Here is a 15,517-nt window from a genome sequence, read left to right as displayed (position 1 = left end):
TTGTTAAATAGAATATTACTTGCCCAAACCATGCTATAAAGGAATGCCATAGAGGGACTTGTAGATCAAAAAGGAAGATAAAAACACTACATATCAAACTGTAGTTAATACTGTAGAGTTGAACATTCTCTCTCCTCCTCAAAATGATGCCCAGTTCAGGGTCCTTACTCCTAAGCAGTTTCACCAGGAAATCCAGGAACAGTCTAATGGATTTCAAACCTCATTTGACTCTCTCCAACCAGCACATAATTCCACTATTGGACAGTTCTCAATTTCCTGGCTAATCTGCCCACATAGGTGGCCAAGGGTAACCAGTCTTTATCTTATGCATAGGTGTTGCCACCTTTCCAGTTCTGGCTTTAACTCTGATCCTCTGTATTACACTTGGCTCTGGCTGGGTAAGGTGCCTGATTTTCTATGTGTTTCCCACATGCTATTCTCTACACTCAGTATGGCTCTTCTAGCCCCTTATCTGTTCACTCAGTAAGCACAATTAGTCTCCTGAGGGTAATCTAGTGATGAAAGCCAGAAGTCTTTAGGTAACATGTCAGTCTCTAATGTAGGTGTATGGAGCTGTGGTCAGCACTGGGCATTAGAATGTGATTCTTAGGATGTAGGTTGGGCACATGAAGCCTGAGCACCACCCTAAGCACACCATTCCATGGTCCCTTTGGCCCCTTCTATGAAATCTAATACAGCTACCATATTCACTTCGAATTCTGCAAGATGCCCTAACAGGGACTTTGTGATTCACAAAGACCCATCCAAGTTTTAGACTATTAGAACACTAGGTTTGAAGTTGGACTTGGAAAACCAATTCACAGAGAGCCTGTGAAACTTCACGCTGCTCATCATCCCCTAGAAATTGGGGTGGGACTTTATAGAAGGAGGGTAAGGGGAAGACGTATCTCGTGTCAAGGCAGGGCATGCAATGTTGCATCATAGAAGTTCAGTCCACAGGAAATGTGCCACTGGGTTGCACGAGGCACATGCCAGCTATCATCTATTAAGCCAGATATGTATAATAAAAAATAATGCTATTCTTTTCACCGATTTTTAAATAGTTATTTTTCATAAGAATATTATTTATGTTAACATTATGGAATCATTTTAATAATTTTTTTTCAGTTTTGCCTTTAAATATCTCTCTATATATAACACACATAACAGAAGTTCTTTGGAGTTCTCAATAATGTTTAAGAGAGTAAAGGAATACAAAACTGAAAAGTTCCCAAGTTGCAGATTTAATATCTAGTGTTATCAAATTTGAAACCTTAAAAAAAAAACCAAAAAACAGAAAACAATGATTAAGCCCACCATCAAATCTACCAACTTTTTCATGAGGTTCTCACAGTTTGAAATGCAGCTCAAAAACAGTTTGCAAATTGGAAACATCTTTAATGTGATGTTCCATTTTAGAATCGTGAGTTAATCCACTCTAAATGTATATAAGCAATCCAAATTATCTACCCAACAGAGGGCAAAGGAACAAGAAATCCAATTGGTCAATGTTCACAGGGTCATTATCAAGCTGCCTCTGTTACTTCCTATGTATGTGTTTTAGTTCCTTTGTATGTGCATTTTAGAAAAGTCAGAAGACTTTGATACTTGGCAAGTAAGTATGTGCATTGGTACAACTTCTGTGATGGTCAACTTGCCAACATCTATCATTTTACAAATGAATATGCTTTTCCACCCAGAAATTCCATTTCAGGAATTTATCTTATAAATATACTGGCTTATTGCAAAATAAAATGTACATGTTTATTCATTGCAGCATTACTTGTAATAGCAAAAAAAAAAAAAAAATAGAGCTAGTCTAATGTTAAATAAGTGATGGTACCAGTAATTGCTTAAATGACTAAATAAGTAATGATACTGAAATTTTCCTCTGTCCAAGGTTCTTCTAGTTGGACTAATAATTAAATTTACATAAGACAGATTAATGGAAGAAAAGAAAACCAGAAAGTTTCATTACATGTGCACAGAGGCCCAGCAATGAAATTGAGTCCTAAAGGAATGGCCAGACAGTTTTTATACTTTTTAGGCAAAGAGATGATAAATCTATGAGGAATGACAAGACAAAGATAACCTTGGGAGCTTCAGATAGTAAGGAATTCTAAAGAGTATTTGGGCTGGGTTAGTAAATGAGTAAAAAGTAACAAGGGTTATCTATACAGCCTTCTTGGCTCTAAATTTCCAGTTCTGGTGATAAAGATATCTCTATTTCTTTGTATACAGAGGGTACCTTTCACATGGGAGATTTCTTTCCTGCTTTCAGGGGGACAGAGGAGGGTCTAAGTGTCCTTGCAAAGGCTGTCTCTTCAGTAACTTCTATTTAAAATATTCAGTATGCCAAAGTGGCACATTTAGGAGTGGCCTACCTACCCTTGGCCCTAAGAGTACATACATAAAATGAAATACAATACAATAAAAATAAATTAAGGAAGAGCGAGGGAGCTTTCCATGTATGAATGTGGAGTAATCTTCAAGATTATTAGTGGAAAAGTAAGATTGAGGTAGTAGTACAGCATAGTATGTATTCATTGACATAAAAAGAAGGTAAACAGAATATTGCAAGAGGATACACAAGGAACTGGTAACATTGGTTACCTTTAGGGAGAAGAATTGGGGGGCTGAAGAGTAGGAAGGAGTCTTTTCACTAAATTCCTTTTTATACCTTTCAAATTCTGAACCATGTATATATGTGACCTAGTCAAAAAACGAAATAAAAAATAAACTGATGGGGAAAAAAGGAGGTAAAAGAGAGATATCCACATATATATCCATATACACATGCATAGAGAAATGTTCACTGCTTTCATCTGAGCCATCACCCTAGCTCACCGTCACTGACTTCCTATTGCCTCATTCAGCCCACAAATCGGACTTAAATTCCCACATGCTGGGGGCACCTGGGTGGCTCAGTCCATTGAGTCCTTTGGCTCAGGTCATGATCCCAGGATCTTGCAATCCAGGCCTGCATGGGGCTCCCTGCTCAGCTGGAAGCCTGCTTCTTTCTCTCCCTCTGCCAGCTGCTCCCCCTGCTTGTGGGCTCTTTCTCTCCCTCAAAAATAAAAATAAATTAATTAATTAAAAAAAAATTCCCACATGCTCCATGACTGAAGAAAATAACAAAAGAAAATCCTGAACTTCAGCATTTTCATAGATAAATATAGGGGTTCCTGGATGGCTCAGTTGTTAAGTGTCTACCTTAGGCTCAGGTCATGATCCAAGAGTTCTGGGATTGAGCCCCGTGTTGGGCTCCCTGCTCTACGGGAAGCTTGCCTCTCCTCCCTTTCCCACTCCTCTTGCTTGTGTTTCCTCTCTCACTGTGTCTCTGTCAAATAAATAAATAAAATCTTAAAAAAAGATAAGAAAAGAAATATATCCTCCAATCCTGGGAATGAGCCCTGAATTGGGCTCCCTGCTCAGCAGGGAGTCTTCTTCTCCCCCTCCCTCTGCTCTATTTCTTTGCATTAAATACAATCTAATATATATACATATATATATCCTCCAAGATCCCAGAAAGCATTGCCCACCCCTGAGTTAGATATCTGCCTTTCCACACCAACAAAACCATTCTTACATGGAAAGGAAACTAATATTTACTTAATTTGTCCCATCCAGGCCAGGAGCTTCTTGTCAACTCTGGGGGATGGGCTGAATGGGAAACTGAAGTTCAAAGTGGTTGAATAGGGTCACCTACCTTACCCGTAAATGATGAAGTTGGCCACTACCCAAGGTCTGCCTGACTGCAAAGACCTGACCTTTCCATTACCCCATGTCACTTCCTTAGCTGGGGAAGAAGGCACGATAGGGAGTCACCGTGGCATTTGTCACTGTGGTGAAAAGACTGTTTCTTGACTTGGAGATTTAAAGTTATGTATGCCCTTCTCCTCTCTCCTTTTCCATGGATGTAAGAGCCAGATGTGAAAGAATAGGTGATGATAGCAGTTTATATTCTAGTTTTATTTCTCTCAACCTGATAATCAATATTTATTAAGCAGTAGCCATACACAATCACAGTCAATGAAAGGAAACACCAAACATCAATTATTGTCAAAGATTGCTCTTAAAGTGGTAAAACTGGATGCAAAAATGACATACACACACTATAATAATCCATACACAATGAGCTATAATGAGAACCTTGAAATGAGATCACCTCCTGAGGTCACAAACCAAGGCAGAACAAAGAACAAAACTGTGCAAGGTCCCCTAAATATACAGATTCAATTCTGAGCCAGCCACATTTAGCCATAACTTACCTAGATGTGCTAAGAAGATTTGTAAGGGTGTAATGTACCAATCAGAAGAAGGGCTGAACAGCCATGGAAGCAGGAAACAAGGGTGGCTAGGTCAGGCATGTTCCCATTGTAGAGATCTCTATGATAAGAGATGGTGAGTTCCCAGTTTTTCACCCTAAAGTACCCCTAATGGCTAAGAAGAAGGTAGAGGCATAATGGCATCACCACAATCAGGAGCTCTACCCATAACACAATAACAGTAACCACTACCCTTTATTGTATTCTTCATGTAACAACTACTCTTCTAACTGCTTTTTGTGCTCTGGATCATTGAGTCTTTTCAGCTCCTTAAGGAAGGCTTTTTATTGCCTTCATTTCATCATTGAGGAAATAGAGACGTGAAGAAGTTACATGACATGTCCAAGTTAAGTGACTTGTCCACTTGCTAGTAAGTGGCAGAACCTGGGTCTTAAAACCCTGGCCTGTCAAACTCCAAACTTATATTCTTGACTCTGCTACTCTACTGCTCACCCTAAGACTGAAGCCATGCTTTAAAAAAAAATAATAATCCAGAGTTTTATGTACCCCTGGCACACTGCAGTGTAGCCCAAGGGACTCTTCAACTCCATTTTAAGAAACACGGCCAATGGGGGCGCCTGGGTGGCTCAGTGGGTTAAGCCGCTGCCTTCGGCTCAGGTCATGATCTCAGGGTCCTGGGATCGAGTCCCATATCAGGCTCTCTGCTCAGCAGGGGGCCTGCTTCCCTTCCTCTCTCTGTGATCTCTTCCCTTCCTCTCTCCTACTGTGATCTCTCTCTGTCAAATAAATAAATAAAATCTTTAAAAAAAAAAAAAAAAAAAGAAACACGGCCAATGGTTATGCAGTCAAGTCCTCTTGCCACTGGAAACTATAAAATCACACCCCTTATTCATTGTATATCCATGTTATCAGTATCTACACAATTACAATGTGGCTTCTCACATACTTTAAATGCAGAGGATAATGGATTAAGCAAAAGCTTAAGCCCTTGGTTCCCTAAACTGTTATATTTCTCATTGTATATCAGTAAAATTGCCATTGTTCCACGTATTGGTCTCCAGGTACTTGGTGATTGTAACTCTTTCCAGAGAGATATACTGTATTCCCAGCATCCCTCATCCCCTTTCTTCTAAAACAATACTTCCGTGTTACTCAGGATAATTATCCTAGCTAGTATAATAACCCCCAAATCTCAGATGTATACCAATAAAAATTTATTTCTTAGTTATATCACAGTCCAATTAAGTTGTAAGTTACAAGCTCTCTGTCATTTCTCCTTTAAGTGGTGACTCAGGCTTCCAGGCTCCATCCATCCTAAAGTCCTAACCTCTTAAACATGTAGCCTCCAAGCTTGCTGCAGATTTTATGACCATGTAGACTTTCATATGCAGAATATCACTTCCACCTATATCCTACTGAGCTTAACCTAACTGAAAAGGAAGGCAGGATTCCTTTGGTTTTCATTTGGTTCCAGGAAGAGGAAAAGAAAAGAGAATTTGGCGAACACATAACATTATCTCTGCTGCAACCCCATCCCTTCCCAGAACCACCCAAACCTGATTCCACAGAGTTCTAGTGGGCTGGCAATACAGAATCCCACCACCAATGGCCTAAAGAGTGGGTGGGCCCATGACCTGAATGGAACAAAGTCAAGTTTCTCTCTTCCGATCATTTGATAATCAAGCAGAGTCACAGGAGCAGAAGGCACATAGTTGACTTGTTTGACAACAGTGTCCAGTGAGGTGGGCCTTGAGTGCTGGCTGCCAAGAGGTGTCCAGCTCTTTTGTCAAGAGCTGGACTATCACTCCAACTAATCCCTTACTCATGACTAAAGTCGAATCAGTTTCTGTTACTTGTACCCAACATAGCTTAGTCAATACCCAGCATTGCTGCCTGTATGCTGACCACTCCCTCATGACTTGGCCCTGAGCTGTGATAATTTCACTGAGGTCGTGCCTCCCCTGGGGATCTGATGGAGTGTCTGACCAATGTTTTCCAGGTGACACCACTCTATCTCATTACATGCTGTCTTTGATCTTCTAGGAACATGGAAAAAGCAATTAACAATACAAAGCAGGTGTTTAAGGCTGAATAAGTGATAAAGACAACATAACATCCTCAAGAGGGATATAAAGGGGATATCAACGGACATTACATCCAGGAGTGATCTCTAAAAGACAGTCCCAGACAACACTTCGTCCACTTTTTCTATTTCACAGACAAAAATCAAGATTCTACAATAGCACAGTTCGGTAGAAATCTAATGCAAGCTACGTATGTGTTATGGACTGAATGTGTCCCTCCAAAATTCACGTTGAAGCCCTAACCCTCAGTGTGATAGTATGAAGAGGGTTAGGGATTTAGAAGGTAATTGGGCTTAGATGAGGTCATGAAGATAGGGTCCCTATTAAGGGATTAGTGTCCTTATAAGAAGAGGAAGAGACCAGAGCCCTCTTCCTTCACTATGTAAGTGTACAGTCAGAAGGTCCTCACTAGGAACCGAATATGCCAGGACCTAGATCATGGACTTCCTAGCTTCCAGAACTGTGAGAAATAAATATTAGTTGTTTAAGCCACCCAGTCAATGGTATTTTGTAATAGCAGCCTTTGCTGACTTAGACAATATATAATTCTGAATTTTCTGATGGCCCTCTTAAATAATGTAAAAAGAAGCAGGTGAAGTTAATTTTAACAATATATTTGATTTTTTGGGGCTGATTCCACGTTAAAACCTGTTAAACCCCTAAGGCCTGCCTGGGCCTACTTAGCCATAGTGACTCCATGTTGCCTAGATAGCCATTTTGTTGTTTAATAAATGCCTCAGCAGTTACTGATACTGGTTCCAGGTAACCGTTGCTAAAACACATACCTAAAACAAGGCCATTTTGTTGTTTAATAAATGCCTCAGCAGTTACTAGTATTGGTTCCGAGTAACCATTACTAAAACACACAAGTAAAAGACATCCAATCATCCATTACTAAAACACACAAGTAAAAGACATCCAATCAACCCACCAGTTGGTGGCTGTCACAATAATGCTGTAATAATGCTGTGGTTTCTTTCCCAGCTGTGAGTCTGGGGGTGAGTGGGGGCGGTGGCCTGGTGACTGCTATCTGAGAGAAGAGCTGCCTCTCCCTTCCCCCGCCTCTAGGGCCTGCCCCACCACCCAGAACCAAGCCCATTCCAAACATGGTAAGGACATGGATGCTCTTGCTGAGTCTGCTCACCAGCAAGATGGAAAGAAGGGTACCTGCTCCAAACCCCCGCCTCCACACATACAAGGGGGGTGGGAAACAGGGGCACATGGCTACTACCAGCAAAGGAAGAGTGGCTCCACACATACAAGGGGGGTGGGAAACAGGGGCACATGGCTACTACCAGCAAAGGGAGAGCAGTAGAGGTCTGCGGTTGTGCCCTATAAAAACTAGCCTGTAAGACCAAGGGGGGGTCGCTCTCTTCGGAGGTGGCCCTGGCCGGTCAGTCTGACTTCTAATGCTTGGCATAGAATAAAGCTTTACATAACTTTCACTTTGTCTCAGTCTCATTCCTTTGATAATGGACCCCAACAGACGTAATCCAATATATATAAAATACTACCATTTCAACATGTAATCAATATAAAACTTTATTAGTGAGATATTATGCATTCCTTCAGTCACACTAAACCTGGAGTCTATTTTACAGTTTCAGCACATCTCAGCTGAGACCAGCCACATTTCAGATGCTCTGTGGACACACCAGAGATAGCAGTTCCATGTCTGATAGCCCAGTTCTAGAACATGCTGGGAGTAAGGAAGGATTATAAGAACAGCCACCACTTCTGTAGCCCTGTTATATGCCAGCACATATCAAAGTTCTTAGATTTTCCTCTTGTTTCTTCCCTGGAATAACCTTATGAGAGTGATGTTCTCTTCCCTCTTTTACAGATGAGAAAGATAAGACTCAGCACGTTTAAGAAGGAGACTTGTGTAAAGTCACACAGCCATCAAAGGACAGAGGCACTCAATTTGACCCAAAGTATACACATTCTATTGATCTCATACTTCCCATTTACAGATACAAAAAGGTAAATTGGTCTGGACTTTCCCCCAAAGGGGGTGAGGCAGGGCAGGGCATACACGAGGCTCAGTGGAACAACACTTATACCACCAGGAAGATGTGTTCTGCGAAGGCAGAAGGTACCTACTGTGCCACTGAGAGCAGCAGAAACGAGGTACTGATCAATTCCCCCCCCCAAAAAACCTCACAAACAAAACAAAAAACCCACCTGTGAGAAGTAATGGTGAGGAGATAAACAAAGTGAAAACAGAAGAAATGTTGCACTAACCAGAAAGAGATAAATGAGTTTGAACATTAACAAAGGGCAGAGTTGATGATATAAAATGGTCATAACCTTGGCATGCCATTTCCATAGAGTGAGTGGAAGTCAGTGCCACAGGTTCTACCTGTAAGGTTACCCTTGGGAGGAGGAGAAACCAGAGCCTAGAGCCAGGTCAGGACTTACCCAGATTGGCTGGGAAGTAAGTCAGAGGGAGAGCCAAGGTTACAAGAGAGGAAACAGGAGAGTGCAACCATCCAAGGTGTGCTGTGAGAACAGCCTGTTGTGCTGGGATCCAAGCAGGGCAGACACACCTGACTATACATGCTCAGCTAGGACTGACCCCCAAAGCTGGAGCCCATATAAACAGGCCTCAGTGAAATGAACATGTCACGCTAAATTGGCCATGTGTTTACATTATGCTTTTTCTATATTTAGAGGTTAAATACCTCTTAGTTATGAAAGGATGATAATAGTGAATACCCATTGTGTGGATAGCTTTGTCCTTTTTTTTTTTTTTTTAATGTCTTTACAAATACAGAAGTTGACAATCTTATATTGGTCCTCTACTTTCATTTATTTATTTATTTCTAAAGATTTTATTTATTCATTTGAGACAGAGAGAAAGAGAGAGAGACCATGAGCAGTGGGAGAAAAGCCGAGGGAAGAGGAGAAGCGGACTCCCTGTTGAGCCCTAAGGAGCTGAATCCCAGGATCCTGGGATCATGACCTAAGCAGAAGACAGATGCTTAACCATCTGAACCACCCTGGTGCCCCCTCCAGATTTATTATTTAAAAACAAAAAAACTGTAATGGAATATGAAATTTTAAAAATAACAAGTTAAGTTTCCATCCTCTCTCATACATACTGGATTTTGCTTCTCCTTGGTATGATTTTTAACTACTCTACTTTAGCTCCATGTCCTTGACCCATAAACATGCTCAAATTTCTTCCAGTTACATCAAAGTAAATGGAAACTTCCTTAAACTCTCCTCCTCCTCCCCTCTAGATATACCCAACACCTGTTTCTTCTTTAACTACCAGTCTTTCCTAAGCCCTTCTGTTGTTCCTCCTCCCCCCAATTTTTCACGCTGGCACTTGAATATTCAACAATGATCAATCGTTTCCACCAAAACAAAGATTAATTAAAATCTATTATTCACTGTTAAAGTTTGTCCTTCTGGTTGAATCATTGTGAAAACAATACTGCCTTCTTCCTATTAACTTACCTTGGGAGGGCCCAGTATTTTGGCTCTGTTTCATGTCAGACGTTTGAGTATAAGAGAAAAACCATGTTCCAAACTGGTTTTCAAATAAGCATTGCTTTTTTTGTTTTTTAATCTTCTTATTTTGACATAATTTCAGAATTACAGAAATATTGTAAGAATTGTATAAATTCCCATTGCCTTTTACCAGATTCCTCAAGAGTGAAAATTTGAGACTAAGTTACAGACATGATGCCACTTAGGCCTTGTGTTATCCAAGATTCTCCATAGAAACAAACCAATAGATGATATATATACAAATCTTAAGAAAGAGAGAATTATTTTAAGGAATTGGCTCATGCAGTTGTGAGGGCTGACAAGTCTGAAATTTGTAGAGCAGGCTGGCAGACTGAAAATTTAGGTAAAAGTTGATGTTGATGTTGTCTTGAATCTGAATTCCTCAGCGAGGAATTTAGACAGACTTTCTATGTGGCAGTCCTGAGGAGAATTCCTTCTTTGGAAGTCCTAAATCTTTTCTCTCAAGGCCTTCAACTGATTGAATGAAGCCCATCCATAGTATGGAGGATAATCTGGTTTACTCAAAGTCTACTGACTTAAATGTTAATACATAGGGGTGTCTGAGTGGCTAAGTCAGTTTAGCATCTGACTCTTGATTTTAACTCAGGTCATTATCTTAGGGTCCTGAGATCACACCCTACATCAGCCTCTGTGTTCAGTGAGGAGTCTGCTTGAATTCTCTCTCTCCCTCTTCCCAATCCTTGCCCTTGCAAACATAAATAAATAAATCTTTTTAAAAAATTTATTTATTTGAGAGCAAAAGAGAAAGAGCTTATGAGCAGGGGGGGAGAGAGAGGGAGAAATAGACTCCCTACTGAGCAGGAAGCCATATGTGGCACTCTCTCCCAGGACCCTGGGGTCATGACCTAAGCTAAAGGCAGACGCCACCAAGGCGCCCAAATAAATAAATCTTAAAAAAAATAAAATAAACCTGGTGATTCATAGACCTGTACCCCTGGGGCTAATAATACATTATAAGTTTATAAAAAATTAAAAAATTTTTAAAAATAAATAAATGTTGGAGCACCTGGGTGGCTCAGTGGGTTAAGCCTCTGCCTTTGGCTCAGGTCATAATCTCAGGGTCCTGGGATCAAGCCCTGCATAGGGCTCTCTGCTCAGTGGGGAGCCTGCTTCCCCCTCTTTCTCTGCCTGCTGCTTTGCCTACTTGTGATCTCTCTCATTCTGTCAAATAAATAAATAAAATCTTAAAAAAAAAAAAACCAAAACATTAGTCACATCTTCAAAATACCTTCACACCAACATCCAGATGGATATTTGACCAAACAACTGGACATCATAGCCTAGTTGACACTTTAAATCAACCATCATACATTTAAAATCGTCCTTTCAAAAGGCTACCCAGGTCAGGTTAGGACTTTTCAGCAAAGACAGCAATAGTATTTCAAACAGAAAAACTTTTAAAATTCAGAAATCATTTCCAGGAAAGTGACTTTAATGAAGTGGTTTAGAAGTTAATGGTAACATTCACAGAATGTTGATCTGGATGTGTGGCTGGGATTGGGGATGAGGGAAAAAATGTCAAATTACCTTAGAGGCTACAGGCTCAGGATGCCCTTGGTTTAGAGCTTAATTTTACCAGTAGATGTCGCTATAGTCAGACATTATTTTAGAAAAACACAAAAAGGTGACCTCATTAGCGTTTAAAGGCTATGGAGCTGGGGGAAGCCAACAAACTGTTCTATATAAACATGTGCTCTTCTTTTTTAAAAAACACAATAGGCATCTAATCATCATTTGCCGAGTGAATAAATGAGCAATCAAGGTATAATAATTATTCTGCCTTGAAATTTTTGTGATTGAGTTACACTCTGATAGGTGAAAACAATTTGTCAACCCAAGATGTGGCTCTTCGGCATAAGGATTATTTTAGGCTGATTATTTTTAAGAAACTGCAGATTCAGGAAAAGCTCTTTACCTTCCTTTAAACTGCCTAAATTTACATTGGAAAAAGGAGCCTGTGCCAAGAAGAGAGCTATTATCAGAGATACCTTTTTACCAAAGAAATTTATCTGCAACACAGGGAGACTTTTGTTCTGAAAACATCTTCTCACCCTTCCTGTGAATGACCTTTCTTCCCTCTGTACCCCCAAACTCCTGCCCCTTTCCTTAGTTCAAGATGTTATATAAGTTTCAACTACCTGGCTCCCCATTGAGTGTCATATTTTTATAGGGTTCCCATAGATTCATTAAATTTTAAATTGAATTTGGTTTTTTCCTGTTAATCTGTTTTATGTTAATTTAATTATTTGACCAGTCAAAGAACATAGAAGGGAAGTTAAGTTAAAAAGAAACAGGGACACCTGGGTGGCTCAGTTGGTTAAGCAGCTGCCTTCGGCTCAGGTCATGATCCCAGCGTCCTGGTATCGAGTCCCACATCAGGCTCCTTGCTCGGCGGGGAGCCTGCTTCTCCCTCTGCCTCTGCCTGCCATTCTCTCTGCCTGTGCTCGCTCTCCCCCGCCCCCTCTCTCTGATAAATAAATAAAAATCTTAAAAAAAAAAAAAAAAGAAACAGACCAAAAATGGAGCCACTGATGCTAAACCCCACCAAGACTTAACATGCAGCCTAACAGCATTTTCAGCCTCTGGCAGGAGTGCAATCATTCTGGAATTTCCTGATCCCACTGGTGAGGTCATCTGTATAATAAGACCTCTGGACTTGCCCTAAGGGAAGGTAACCTTGCCTGAACAATCTACTCATATTATAACTTCCTTGTCCCACTTGCTAGATAAAATGCTGCTGACTGATGAATCATCGAATAAAACCAATTAGATCTTTAAATTTACTGATTTGAGTTCTGTCTTTTTACAGAAGAAAGGGAAACTCTTCCACCCCTACATAGCCATGTCAGAGAAAAGCTTTAGAAACTGCATAATGAAACTGATCTCTAAGTTAAGAGCAGACAAGTTTAGAAGAAAACAAGTTGTCTATAGAGTCCATTCTTGAGAAGAAACAAGAAAATTTAAGCAATTCGATTTCACAAACATTAAATTCACCACCCCATGTCCACACTGAACTCTGTTCTACTAAAAAGATCTTTAACGTAGGAGAGAGTGAAGCACAGGACACTTTTTCTGTCTTCCATCTAAGAGATGGGGAAGGGGCAGATCTTCCTGGCACCAAAGAGAGACAAGTTCTAAATCTGGGAGAAGGAGCCAAGAAACAAATTCCCACGAATTCTCCATCAACATCCACTATCCTTTTTATAAACTGAGGCTTGCCTACATAAAACAAAGCGATTAGGAAAACAGTTTACAAAGCTAGCCAATGATTCAGAGGTTTGCTACTGATTACATATGAGAATATGCACTATATTCATTTTGAACTCTTGCTAACTAGCACACTCCGTCCAAAGTCCTTTATCTGATTTAACCCTCTCAGAAGCTCTATAAGGCAGGGATTTTTATTGTCCTAACTTTTAGAGATGAAATACCTGAAAGATACTAGCAGGTGGGGAGTGAGGAATTAAACAACTTATCCAAGACCACCCCGTTAATGAACAATAGAACAGGATCCAAACCCGCCTTGGGTGAAGCGCTCTGCCATGCTCCCTGAGGTCATTATTCCCAAGTAACAGGCTGTAGGCAAAGCCTGACCACAGATAACATCTGTTAAGTTCATTTTGCCCCAGTCATTTAAAAAATCTTAATTACTGAACCGTGCCTCTGAAGAAGGCACTCTGTTTTGTGCTAGAAAAGGGAAATTTAAAGGAAAGAAGAAGAGTGCCCTCAGAACTTATAAGTGAGTGGCAGTGGTGGGGTGGGTGTGTCAGGAGATGAGGAGGGACTTGAATGAGGAAGGTTACCCAGCCTCTGTCTTCTCCACATGCCCTATGGGGGTTTGGGGAAAATTGAGAAGATTTAGAGCAGCTGCTGTGAGGAATGTGTTAGGTTAAATAATATGTCTGGAGAAGAGAAGGATATTTCAGGATCTTTCTTTCCACTCCTTAAAATTAGTTGAGCTTCTTTTCTCAGATTTTCCAAAATAAAGTTCACCTCTAGGTTGGGCACAAGTTCAATGAATTTCAATACAGAATCTAGTCTTATCTCTCTCTTTCTCTTACTTTTTCAGAGACTTGGTGTTGCTTTACACCTTTTTTTTTTTTTTCTTAAGACCCCATTTACTTATTAGAGAGTGAGTGAGAGAGCAGGAGCAGAGGTAGAGGCAGAAAGAGAGAGGAAGAAGCAGACTCCCCACCCAGCAGGGAGTCCAACTTAGGGCTTGATCCCAGGACCTCAAGATCATGACCTGAGCCAAAAGTGGATGCTTAACCCACTGAGCCCCCCAGGTGCCCCTTTAGTCTTATCTCTTGAAAACTCGTCAGCACTTCATTTTTTTTTTTTTTTTTAATCACAGAAATAGATCACTGATAATACTACATTAAGGAAGATGCTGACTTGAAATGCTTACTCGGCTTTCAGTGTTGATTATCCATTCAACTTTTTTTTTTCCTTAATGTTACCCCACTTCAGGAATAAGGAAACAGCCAAACAAGAAATGGTTTCAAAGTTGCACGTTGAAATCATAAGACAAACATCTGTGTTTGTTAGTATCTTCAAAGCACATGGGTTGACCTCCTGACCTTTTGAATAATGCCCTTTGCCTACTCTGTGTTTCTGCCTCAGTGTGGACACATTTTCTGTCTCCACCAGGATGTTGTCATTTCTGCCTCCATTCCACTTAAAATCGTTTGCTAAATTATCTCACTGCATTTTATGTTTAGAAATCTTCTCTTTGAAACACTCCATCCTGCTTCTAGCAAGGGAGGTAAATCTGTTTGACTGTTAATTACTAATGGAATTTCCACAGACTCAAATCTTCCCTCATATACTTTGCTTGAGAGCAGGTAGAAAGTGTTGCTCTGGAGAAATTATGAGATAAAAAATCTCTAAACTGAGGGCTTAATAACCAAACCCATAACCAGTGTATTTTTCCAGAGTTGCCTTCGAAAAGTGTATAAATTGGTTTTTAAAGTCCCACTGAAGGGGGGAAATCCCAAAACAGGAAAAACAAATGGCTAACAAATACATGAAAAAAATTTCAACTTTTCTACATAAAGTACATTAACACAGCAATGAGTACTTTTTACTTTAAGTAAGAGTCTTCGTTTTTGTATTAATAATACTCAATATTGGCAAGAGGGTGCAAATTGCCAGATGGCACTATGGTTTGGCAGCATAAACTGTAAAATCTTTCTGAAAATAAATTTGCAATACATGTCATACTCTGTGGCCCAGGAATTCCATTTCTAGGACTTTTTCCTAAGACAACAATTTGAACACACAAAAAAGAGAACACTTTTACATAAAGATAATCCTTTGTATAATTTATAATAATAAAATGTAAAGAACTATTCTCTTATTAGAGTATATTGTTTTTTTAAAGCTACATCCATAGATTAGGATCTTTTTTTAAAAATTAAAATTCAATTAATTAACATATAATGTATTATTGGTTTCAGAGGTAGAGGTCAGTGACTCATCAGTCTTATATAACAACCAGTGCTAATTATACAACACATATCCTCCCCAAAGTCCATCACCTAGTTAACCCATCTCTCCATGCCCTTCCCCTCCAGCAACCCTCCAGTTTGTTTCCTATGATTG

The sequence above is a fragment of the Mustela putorius genome, unplaced genomic scaffold (assembly GCF_011764305.1).
Source record: "Mustela putorius furo isolate JIRA1106 unplaced genomic scaffold, ASM1176430v1.1 tig00003909_pilon_pilon_pilon, whole genome shotgun sequence".
NCBI lineage: Eukaryota > Metazoa > Chordata > Mammalia > Carnivora > Mustelidae > Mustela > Mustela putorius.
This window is presented reverse-complemented; position numbering follows the sequence as displayed.